The sequence below is a fragment of the Panthera leo genome, chromosome D3 (genome assembly GCF_018350215.1).
Source record: "Panthera leo isolate Ple1 chromosome D3, P.leo_Ple1_pat1.1, whole genome shotgun sequence".
In the NCBI taxonomy this organism is placed as follows: Eukaryota; Metazoa; Chordata; class Mammalia; order Carnivora; family Felidae; genus Panthera; species Panthera leo.
Genome location: NC_056690.1, coordinates 88,135,304 through 88,148,148, shown reverse-complemented (window position 1 = coordinate 88,148,148; position 12,845 = coordinate 88,135,304).

The following is a 12,845-nucleotide window of genomic DNA, read 5'->3' as shown; positions in this document are numbered from 1 at the left end:
TAAAAAAGTCTCAGTTTGAACTGAAATACCTAATAGTTTCTATTTTTTACATTATGAAGATGACGGTGGCGATGATGATGATGTAAACAGTTTTTTTTTTTTTAATTTGACTGTAGTCAACACCCAATATCACATTAAGTTTCAGGTGGACAACTTAGTGATTTGACGAGTTTATACACGATGCGATGTTCACCACAAGTGTAGCTCCCCTCTGTTCCATTACATCACTACCACAATATCATACACTTCATTCCTTGTTCTCTGCTTTTTATTCCAATGATTTACCCGTTCCAGACCTGGGAGTCTGTATCTCCCTTTTCTTTCAACCCATTGACCCCAACCCCCACCATCCTTTCCTCTGGCAACCATCAGTTTGTTCTCTGTATTTGTAATTCTTATTCTACCTTTTGTGTGTTCGTTAATTTTTTGGATTCAGTTTATGAGTGGAACCATGTGGTATGGGTCTTTCTCAGTCTGACTTAATTTCACTTAGGCATAATAACCTCTAGGGCTGTCCATGTTGTCTCAAATGGCACTGTCTTAACTTCTTATAGCAGTGTAATATTCCATATATATATATATATATATATATATATATATATACATATATATGCCACATCTTCCTTATCCATTCATCTATTGATGGATACTTAGATTGCTTATATGTCTTGCTGTTATAAATAATGCTGCAAGAAACATAGGGGCACATGTATCTTTTTGAGTTAATATTTTCATTTTCTCTGGGCAAATTCCCAATAGTGGAATTATCAGATCATTTGGTATTTTTAGTTTTAATTTTTGAGGGACCTCCATCCTGTTTTCCACAGTGGCTGCACCGATTTGCATTTCCACGAACAGTGCCCGAGGATTCCTCTTTCTCCACATCCATGGCAAGACCTGTTGTTTCTCACCTTCCGGATTTTAGCCATTCTGACAGGTGTGAGGTGGTGTCTTTTTATGGTTTCGATTTGCATTTTCCCCGGGGATTAGTGATACTGAGCGCGTTTTGTTTCTCAAAGGAATCTTTTGATAAATAGCATAATTTTTAGGAAAAAAAAGTTTCCCATTTAACATACTATGAAGAGAAAGAAGGCATTTCAAAATAAAATTGGAAAGTCATCTGGAGAATTTACAGAGCTTTGATTGAGACTGAATGCTATGATGCCTTTTACCTGAAACATTATGATAGGCAAAGACAAATTCTAGTTTTAAACTGCATAAAAATGCATAAAATCACACTGAAAGTATTAGATAATTATTTCTAATTAGACCATAATTCTGAGGAGGACAGAGAGGAAGATGAGCCCACTGGCCCCACCCATTACTTCCATTTAAATCAATAGTCAATGAAGACGGTGTAAATCATTGTCATGATTAAATAGCAGAATCACTTGATAGATGTTTTTAGTATTAAGATCACAGGCTTTAAGTCTTATCAACAGCAAGACACATCCTCAGAATGTGTACTAATCATTAAATTAACGAAAATTAATTATTTTTCATTATTAATTAATAAATAAATTATAAACAAACACAATACATTATAGAAATTATTAATATAATATTAATAGGACTAAAATTAATAAAACTAATAACAATAAATTAATTAGAATTAATAAAAATAAAAGTAAAAAGATGAGATGATTAAATATTCCATTTATCAGTGAAATGACTACTGTAGAAATGCACATTAATACAGCAATCATTGTGCTTGATTTTGTTTTCCATACTTTAAATCTACACCAGGACTTGGTATCTAAAAGTAAATGAGCGGGGTCTATTGCAAGATAAAGTACCCTATAATTACCATTTGCAGTTCAATTAAAAAGTATGGATGAATATTAAAATATAAGTGTTTCACTTTTCCACGTCTGTATCTACCCACCAACCTCTCAGAAGAATTGATCGACTTCCAGTTTTATCCCAGGCATTATTTTAATTCCGATTGACAGTAGTGATGGGGGAGAGTTAATGTGCCCACTTAGGATTCTTTCTCCTGGTTCTCCCACGTCGTGTGTCTGGTGCTCTATTTGATCTCTTTACAGCTTGTGATCACTTTCTGATGTCTCAATTCCTAGTTTTCTCCTTCCTCAGTTTGTGAAGTCTTCTCCTTTTACCTTGATCCCAAGCAAACCAGAAAAGTTTATCAAACTCTCCATTTTCAAAGGGCCATATTTCATTCTTTCTCATTTCCACGTAGTACTCCATTGTGTATATAAACCACAATTTCTTTAACCATTCATCAGTTGATGGACATTTAGGCTCTTTCCATAATTTGGCTATTGTTGAGAGTGCTGCTATAAACATTGGGGCAATATGGATGGAACTGGAGAGTGTGATGCTAAGTGAAATAAGCCATACAGAGAAAGACAGATACCATATGTTTTCACTCTTAGGTGGATCCTGAGAAACTTAACAGAAATCCATGGGGGAGAGGAAGAAAAAAAAAAAGGTTAGAGAGGGAGAGAGGCAAAGCATAAGAGACTCTTAAAAACTGAGAACAAACTGAGGGTTGATGGGGGGTGGGAGGGAGGGGAGGGTGGGGGATGGGTATTGAGGAGGGCACCTTTTGGGGTGAGCACTGGGTGTTGTATGGAAACCAATCTGACAATAAATTTCATATATTGGAAAAAAAACCTCTCCATTTTCAAGTATTATATAGAAAAACTGGGGCTCTCCTCCTAGAGCCTGCTGCTGGATACCAGTCTTCAGTATTTGACCTAATGGTGAGCTGTCCAAAGGGCCAAGTGATCATGGACTAAGGAGGCATCCTGATGACAGAAAAAGAATTTCAGCATCACTATGATTTTCTTTGGTCCTTTTTTTTTTAAATAATGTTTATTTATTTTTGAGACAGAGAGACACACACAGAGCATGAGCATGGGAGGCTCAGAGAGAGAGGGAGACACAGAATCCCAAGCAGGCTCCAGGCTCTGAGCGGTCAGCACAGAGCCTGACGTGGGGCTCGAACTCACGAACTGTGAGATCATGACCTGAGTCAAAGTCGGGCGCTTAACCAACAGAGCCACCCAGGTGTCCCAGTATCACTATGATTCTCTATGGTCTGAAGATTTTCTGCACTAAAGTCTTTTATTATAAGTCATAAAGGCAGATGATCCAAAGAATATTTTAAGGTCCTATTTCTGGATCATAGTATTCACCTGCCACAGAGGCATCATTTCATTACAAGAAGGCACCTAGTTTTATATATCTTGACTGTAACTTCAGTGCTTTACTACGGATAGCAGAATCACATAAGTTACAATGGCAGCTTATTGCTTAAACAGTTTTAACATTTTTCAAAGTATCCGATTTTAAAATATGAAAGATATCTTAAATAACACCTCCTCTATCTATTATAAATTTTAGCAATGATATTAACAATATTAGTACCTCTACAAGTTATTAAATATTTACTAGTGGTTAGCTTCAAGTCATTGTATCATTCCAAGTAAGATTACCGTTCAGGAAAACTATTATTCCTGTATTTAGGACTCAAAAAAAAAAAAAGTACTAAGCAAAGTAACATTTAGAAACATTTAGACTAAGTGGTACAGGAAACATGAACCTGATAACCCACACTTTGAATCTGCCTTCAAAGCCTCTGCCCTCACAATGCCCTCTGGATTCCTCGGCCAACTTTTCTACTTCCTCCAATTATAAGTCCAATTTGGAAGTTATAGAACAATTGATCAAAGACAGGGCACGACACACTCTTACTCGACTCTTCTTTCTTCTTTGTCTCCAGCTTTTCTTTAGGGCCATGCTGGATGTTTTACAGCTCTGAGACTTGACTAGTGGGGCAGTTCATAATACTTTCCCGGGGACTGAGCATTTCTCTCAGAAACAATTCAGGTACCACGGAGCAGGTAATGAAATGAGAGTAAAAAATATTTCATATCATGGGTCTTTTCCTTTCCTATACACCAGTAAGTAATTCTTTCCCCTAGTTATGAAAGTGGTCGCTTTAACTTAGTTTCAAAATGTTTTTATTTTTTTTTTTTTCCTTTTGAAAGCCACTCCTAATATTTCCCACTTCTTGAGGGAATGATAGGAGATATACACTGTAATCTTTTCTTTCCTCGAGAACAGCACTTTTTGGGAGGGGGAGAGTATTTTTCACTGACAATCTTACAAATTATGATTGTTTCTTTTTATGTCAGTACTCAAAAGAAACCGTGGGAATGATAGCTTTACAGATTTAGAAAGTAATGAATAAAGCCTACAAGAGAAGAATCCCATGGGTGATGTTAGCTCACTTTAATGATGACGTTTGACAGTGGTTTTGGTTTAGGATGAGGTTCCCCTGGCAACTGTTTTATTGGAAAACTGAGAATAGTGAGAAAGCCCTGAAATATGCATTTTTTTTTTATTTTAACAGCATCGGTGATTTGTTTTGCTCCTTTCTAATGAGTATAATCATTGAATGGGATTGATCATTAACCCGACATTCATTTGTACAAAGCATAGGTATATTTTCAAGGAGCGAAGAGGTTCAGGAAGTGATTTGACCTCCATAACTTCATTCTAATGTATATGCTTCCTCTGTAGGATTTGAGATGCCATGATAAAGATGGTGAAATGTCACACGGCCCTCACTTCTGCGTGTGATGGTATAGATTCCCTTTTTCGTTGACTGGATGTGTGGTGTAAATAATAACTCCAAAGTGGACAGGTGCACCTGATCTTGTCTTTGAACGCTGCACCATGTGATGGATTAGTTTTCGTGTTAAAAAGCAAATAGTGAAAATGATTAATGAATATACAAATGACTGTTGCACCATAAAAGCTAAGTCAAAGTTCTTTTTAATGTTTATTTATTTATTTTGAGAGAGAGAGACAGAGACAGAGACCGAGAGAGAGAAAGACAGAGACAGAGAATCCTGAGCAGGCCCTATGCTATCTGCACAGAGCTCGACGTGCGACTCAATCCCACGAATCATGACATCATGTCTGGAGCTGAAATCAAGAAAAGGACATCCAACCGACTGAGCCACCCAGGCGCCCCTGATTCAAAGTTTTAATGCTATTATTAAGTCTATATTTAATGAGACTGTGAACTACACTATAATAGAATATTTCCAAATTATAGTCTATTCAAATTACTTACTGGTATTACCTACTGGTTTTATCTTCAGTCTGGAAGTAAAATATGCTTACTGGTACACAAGGAAGACAGGCAGGGAGAGGACTCCTCTGTTCTCATCTGTACTCCTGAACCTAATAGTTCAGTCACATGCTTACTAAGATTCAGTTGTATTTGCTCAAACCTGAACAAACGTCAGCTGACGTTGTTATGTCATTATGTTATGTCAGCTGACTTTGTTATTGCTATTATTAGATTGAATTAAATATGCTATAAGCTTATTAACTTTGAAGGCAAGAAGAGATCATTGTTTCCATGAAAATTAAGTGGAATGTATTGGGAGAATCAGTGACTGTGAATCTCTCAGAAAGATAGCTTTCAAATTAGTGCTCCTAACGACACAACTTTGGCAAAAATTTGGGAGGGGGACATAGGATGATGTAACAACTGGTAACTCCCCCAGGGACTAGTGCCAGGATAGGAAAGCTTGATCGATTGCCACGGGCTTGGTTTGTACAATTTTGGGAGTTAAAACCCCGGGGACCCGTCGTAGGGAGGCACCACGATATTTTGAGATTTACCTTCAGGACCCTGACTTGATTCACACAGTAAATATCAGAGAAAAATCCCCTTGGGCTTCCAGTAGAGACAGGAGAGAAAAGGAACCATTTTGAAATACACCAGCGCACTCTCTTCTTAACGAAGCCTTCATGCAGGGGAGACGAGTTACCCAGAGCCCAATCTGCTGGGTTATGATCAGAGCCTATCTGACCTGGGGAAGAAACATACCCAATTCCAGCTTACTCTAGCCATCCTGTCCCACGTGAGGTGGGAAGAAAGACCGAGAAACACTTATGATGTCCACAGTCCAGACACACCCACTCACTAAAAGAGCGAGACCCAACCACAAGACTACAGAACACTTCCCTGTCTCCACACCTCACCACCACATCACTAAAGGCCTATGTACATCAGTTCTTTTGCCCAATATATCATATCCAGCAGTCAATAAAAATTACAAGGCATACCAAAAGGCAAAAGACAGAATTTGAAGAGACAGAGCAAGCTGCAAAACAAGATATGGCAGGGCTGTTGGAATGATCAGACTGGGCATTTAAGACAACTATGAATAATAGGCAAATGACTGTAACGGATACAGTAGACAGCAGGCAAGAACAGATGGGCGACTTGCCCAGAACACTGGCTATTCTAATGAACCAAAAAGAAGTCCTAGAGATCAAAAGCACTGTAACAGAAATGAAGAGTGTCTTTGAAGGGCTGGCTGAGGAAAGAATCTCTGAGTTTGAGGATATCTCAGTAGAATCCTCAAAAACTGGAGGGCAAAGAGTACAAAGACTGAATAAAACAGAACAGAGGATCCAAGGACTGTGGGACAACAAAAGGTATAACATACACATAACGGGGATACACGAAGGAGGGAAAAGAGAAGAAAGAACCAAAGAAATATTTGAAGCGATAATGACTGAGAATCTTCCCCAAATTAATGTCAGACACCAAACCAAGATCCATAAAGCTCAGAGAATACATATTACAATTAAGGGAGAGAGAGAGAGAGAGAGAGAGAGAGAGAGAGAGGAAGGAAGGAAAGAAGGAAAGAAAGAAACTACACCTAAGTATATACATTTCAAATTACAGAAAGTCAAAGTTAAAGAAAAAATCCCAAAAGATACCAGAAGGGAAAACACCTTACTTATAAATGGACCAAGATAAGAAACCAAGAAACAAGAAGAGTGTGGAGTGAAATACATGAAATCTTTAAAATTTTTAAAAATTAGTCTAAATTCTGTACCTTTCAAAATCATCCTTCAGAATTTTAGGAGAAATGAAGACTTTATCAGACAAACAAAACTGATGGCATTTTTTGCCAGTAGACCTGCATTGCCATGACTTTTTTTTAAAGATTCTTTTGAGAGAACAAAATTAATATGGCTGGTGAGAAACTTGTATCTACATAAAGCAAGAACATTGAAGAAGAAATAAATGAAGGTAAAATAAGACTTTTATTTTTCTTAATCTTCATTGATCTAATATATTACTGTTTGGTCAAAATAATAATAACAACACATTTGAATATATACCATTATATAAACGAAAGTCTTTGGAAACTATATAGGATAAGGCATGCAAAATCTGTTGCTCTTGGTTTCTGATTTACTTAATTTTTTTAAAATTTATTTATTTATTTTGAAAGAGAGAGAGGAGGATAGAGAATCGCAAGCAAGCTCCATGCTGTCAGCCTACAGCCTGATGCGGGATTTGATCTCAAGACCGTGAAATCATGACCTGAGCCAAAATCAAGAGCTGGATGCTTAACTGACTGAGCCACCCTGATGTCCCTGATTTATTTTATTTTTTAAACAACTTTATTGAGACATAATTAATATACAACAACTATATACATACATATATATATATATATATATATATATATATATACATATATATATATGGTGTATGATTTGCTAGGTTTTGATACACACACACACACGCATGCATGCATGAAAACAGGAGCATAATCAGCAAATGGAAATTTTCATCATCCATCAACGTTCCCTCAGGCCTCTGTCTTTCTCTCTCTTGTCTCTCTACACTCTCCTTTAAAAAGAAATCCACATCAGTGCATTATTTTCCATCTTAATTTTTTTAAAATAGAAGCAAAGAGCCTTAGAGCCACCACCCCCTTCCCCACTGCCGCTCCCCTGCCCTGTTTTCTCTTCCTTCTTTCATGGAGCATAATTTTTCCAGGATGTACTCCTGGTGTATGTGACAATAATTCAGTCTTTTCCATTCTAAGTAGTATCCTGCAATATCAAAACACCACAGTCTGCTCACTAACTTGTGGGGGCTATTAAGATTGCTTCCAGGTTTGGTTATTCTAAATATAGCCACACTGGACCTTAATGCACAGGTCTTTGTATGGCATATGCTTTCATTATTCTTGGGTGCATAGGGTCAGGATGGTTGGATCACGTAAGTGTCGTTCAACTTTTTAAGAAATTGGCTAACTCTTCCCAAAGAGATCATCATATCTTACGTCTTTCACTAGCAGTGTGTGAATTTCGGTCCCTCCATATCCTTACCAACATTTGGTAAGGTCTTTTTAACTTTAGCTATTCTAATGCAGATTAATTGGTAGCTCATTACTGTTTTAATTTTCATCGCCTTAGTTATTAATGTTGTTGAGACGTATTTTCATGTGTTTATTTGCCATCCTGATGGATGTGATAAAATCTGTTCAAAGTTCTTGCCTGTTTTTTCACTGCATTGTTTACTTTCTTCTTATTGAATTTTATACACTATAGATGGAAGTCATTCATCATCTATATGGCTTGTGAATATTTCTTTCAATCTCAGTCAGGTCTTTTCATTCTTTTAATAGTATCTTTTGAAAAGCACAAGTTTTTAGTTTGGGTGAAGTCTACTTTACTATATCTTTTCTATCAAGATTCGGGCTTTTGGTGTTTTACCTAAAATATAATTGCCTAGTCCCAAATTCTAGGTTTTCTTTTTAAAATATTGTTGTTTAATTTTTATATTTAGTATTATGATCCTCCTTGAGTTAATTTCTGTAGGTATGATATATGGATCAAGGTTCATTTTTAGGCATACAAAGATAGAGTTTTTCAGCAAATCCGGGGCTTGAAGACAATGAAACTGTCTTTGTCTTGAAAGAGGCATATGGATGCACATATGGTGGTGGGCACAAAGTGAAATATCTTTGTATCCCATAATAAAAGCCCAATAGAAAGCATCCACCATGGGAGAGGTTGACGGAAATAACTGCCCAGTGGATGTCAGCTAGCCTCAGTCATCATCCTCTCTTGGACTTTCATGATGCCCTCATGGATGCAGAAATCACACTGGCAGTGATGGGGCCTATATATGGGCCCAACAATCTGTTCCCACTTACAAAGACTGATTTAGTCACTACCACGGGTGATTGTCCATACTGCCAGTAATTTAATCCACTGCTAATCCCGTTATGTAACAGTATTCCTCAGAGAAACCAAAACTGCCTCCTGATGGCAAGTTCATAACACCAGGTCCCCTTTCAACCTGGAAGGGACAATCACTTGGATTTGGCACACGTTCTAGATATGATCTTGAATTTCCTGCCTTTAGAACCTCACCCGGGATGCTTGTCTGAGGAATTACAGAAAGTTTGATCTACTGAGGTAGAACTCTGTACATTGCCTTTGACCAAAACATTCCCACTACAGCACCGTAGGGGTACTGTTTCTTTCAGACAATATACCACGTAGATATGGCAGCTTGTCAGGTTCAGGAAAAGGGGGGGGGGTGGCCTTTTAAAGCTACAATTGAGGCATCAGCCTGGAGACAACTGCCTGCAGTAAAGGATGTCCCCATCAGGAGGTGGTAAATCAATGACCTTTACAAGGATACTTATCAACTGTTCCTTGAGAGCAGTTGGCATTCAACATGGCATGCTCACCAGTTGAGAGATGGTCAGGTGAGCTGGTCCACTAAGACTTTCCAAAGCCTTTTCCTGATCTTCATGGAAGTGGTTACGTCATGGAAGTGTTTCTCAGATTCAGTCCCCTGTGGATATACCAACAGAGAGACATTGCCCCAAATTATATACCCTTTCATTAAACAGGAGGACTACCAGGAGGCAGGGACTGATGCCAAATCTCTTGTCCAGTAACTACAGGACTAAATGTTCTGTCAGTTGTTTTATATTAGGGACAAATGGGTTTCAGTGGGTTTACCGTACCATTCATCATGATTTTATTTTCTACCACTGTTTGAAGACGTTTGATAAAAATAACCTAGCAAGAATTATTTCTCTTATTGATTTTTAAATGCCCTTTGATTTTGAACAGATTCAGACTATGGGCCAAGTAACGTCAATATTACTTAGACTCTCAGTTAATAATGCTTTTGAAATTAACCTTTCACTACCATGATGAACCAATGAAAACAGGTCTGTTCTCTTGCCGGCACAAACAGAGATTATCAGTAGATAAAATTTATTTTAAAGCATCTCACATATGGTTTCAGATTTGTAAGGCAAAGATTTAAAACACTTTGGAAAAGTTGGACCCATTCCCTCCAAGATACATAAAAGAAAGAAATAACGCCCTTCAAACTAAAGCCATCAACTTATTAATGTAAAGCCAGAATTGCAACAAAGAATGTTTTTTTTTGTATTTATGGGCATGAATAAAATTGCCAAAGATAAAAACAAAACTATCAGATATACATGATTCAAGATTCAACTGCTGTCTAAGAATTAATTGCACCCGGTTAATTAACATCTCCAAGTACATCACGTTATCCTTTTCACCTGTTTCCTTTGGCCCACGAGCCAGAAGCCCCATGGCCAGGACCGTCCACAGGAGCACTGTTATGCTGGTCTAGACCATGGTGGCCTGCTGCTGACACCTACTTCAAAACGTTCCCAGGCCTGGGGCGCCTGGGTGGCTCAGTCAGTGAAGCGTCCGACTTTGGCTCAGGTCATGGTCTCATGACAGCTCGGAGCCTGGAGCCTGCTTGGGATTCTGTGTCTCCCTCTCTCTCTGCCCCTCCCCCACTCATGCTCTGTCTCTCTCTCTCTCTCTCTCAAAAACAAATAAACATTAAAAACAATTTTTTTAATGTTTCCAGGCCTAACACCTGTCTACCCAGCTGTATGGGTAGAATTTGGGGGAGTCAGTCAAGTGTCAGCACAGAAGCTGAGGAGGCTCACTCAACTCCTGCACAAATACCTCCAGCTGGTGGTGCCTGGAACCCTGTGGCCATCCCCGAGGAGACGGGCAGTCTTTCCGTTTTCAAAAGAGAAATAACCATACTCCTCAAGATATTATGTCAATCTTACCACCTGCTTATTTTCCAAAGGATTAAATTCTGCATTAATTAGCAGCAGAGATGCCCAGGAAACTATGTTCTTATCAGGAACACACTCAACTCTTAACTCTAAGGATTCCATTTGATAATAAGATACTCAAATTAGAATAATGCCTTTATTTTTGTATCGCACAGACTAAAATGTCCTAAGTTATGGAGAATTTCATAACTCCAGTTACCCTACAAGTAAACTGTTTTCTTTCACAGTATATATATATATATCTATATATATCTATATATATATACTATATAACTTGTTTTCATTGCAAGAAAGAGCGGACCAGAAAAAATAGCATATATTCCCTTCCGGAGTTAAATATTTGTCGCATGCTTCACTATTGTCCCATATGTAGTCAACTTTCTTTTGGACCATAGTTAATGGAAGATCATTGCCCATTCGTTCACTTTCCCTCAGACGATGAGCAACCCAAACTAACTTCAACAAAACATTGAAGCTTTTAACCAAAACTTCAACTGACATGGGTGGCCGTGTTCTTATCAACTGCAACTATAATTTTAAAGAATTTAGTATTTTAATTTAAAATACACGGGGTGCCTGGGTGGCTCAGTTGCTTGGGTGTCCGACTTGGGCTTAGGTCATGATCTCGTGGTTCATGAGTTCGAGCCCCGCGTCAGGCTCTGTGCTGGCAGCTCGGAGCCTGGAGCCTGCTTCGGAGTCTGTGTCTCCCTCTCTCTCTGCCCTTCCCCCGCTCATGCTCTGTCTCTCTCTGTCTCTCACAAAAATAAGTAAATATTAGAAAATATTTATTTAAAAATAAATAAATAAAATAATTACTCAGGAAATGATGTAATGTAAAAAAAAAAAAAGCACAACCGAACTTCAAAATATACACAAGAAAAGTATGACACCTTTCAGCTCCAGACGGCGGTTCCTTACAGGCCCTTCTCCTGTTGATACAGAATAAGGATGAAATAATGGTTTTAATTTGCATTCTTTTGCTGCTGGCACCTTGAGCTCCCAACACGATATTAGTCACCGCCTTCAGTATTTCATAATAAATTCTTAGTGCACGTGCACATTAGATCCAATGTTAGCATTTTTCCTGGAGAAGAACGTAGAAGTTCGTAGCACGCCTGGCATTATGAGACCAGAAGACAGCGATGCAGACTATGTGACCCGCAATATTAAACGAATGCGTATACCATATAAGCGCTTTTCTTTGCTCTTCGCAAGGCATGATTAATATGAAAAAGCATCAGAATTAGCATGTGATTACCACCAGCAGCGGAGACAAGCTTTGTCGCTGGAAAAATTATGCGTTACCAGCACATTTTTAAATAGCTGGAATATTTTTTTAAACTCATCTACCACAAAACGCTTATGACCATAATTAGCCTTTCATATTTAAAAAATACATTTGACTCCTCATCTTTTCCCCTTCTTCGCTGTGTGGCTCTGGAGAGCCTGTTAGCCTTTTGAAATCTATTTGTTTGCCTGGGAAACAATGGGAATGATTCTTCCCTTTGTGAAATTGTGTGGTTGACATTTCCTGTGGCCCAGGCACTGTCAGTCACCCAGTATCACAGGATAACAAAAGATGCTGAGCTTTTCCCCACAAGGCTTCAAATCCAAGAATTTGGTAAGTAATACATTCGATAGGGCTTGTGATGTGGCACCTGGGTGGCTCAGTCGGTTACGCGTCCCACTCTTGGTGAGATTGAGACCCGCACTGGGCTCTGTGCTGATAGCGTGGAGCCTACTTTGTATGCTCTCTCTCCCTCTCTCTCTCTCTCTCCCTTTCCCCTACTCATGCTGTCTCTGCCTAACTCAAAATAAATAGATAAACTTAAAAAACTTTTAGATAAGGCTTGTGTCGATGCAGAAAGTGCCAGTTAACACATACACCCA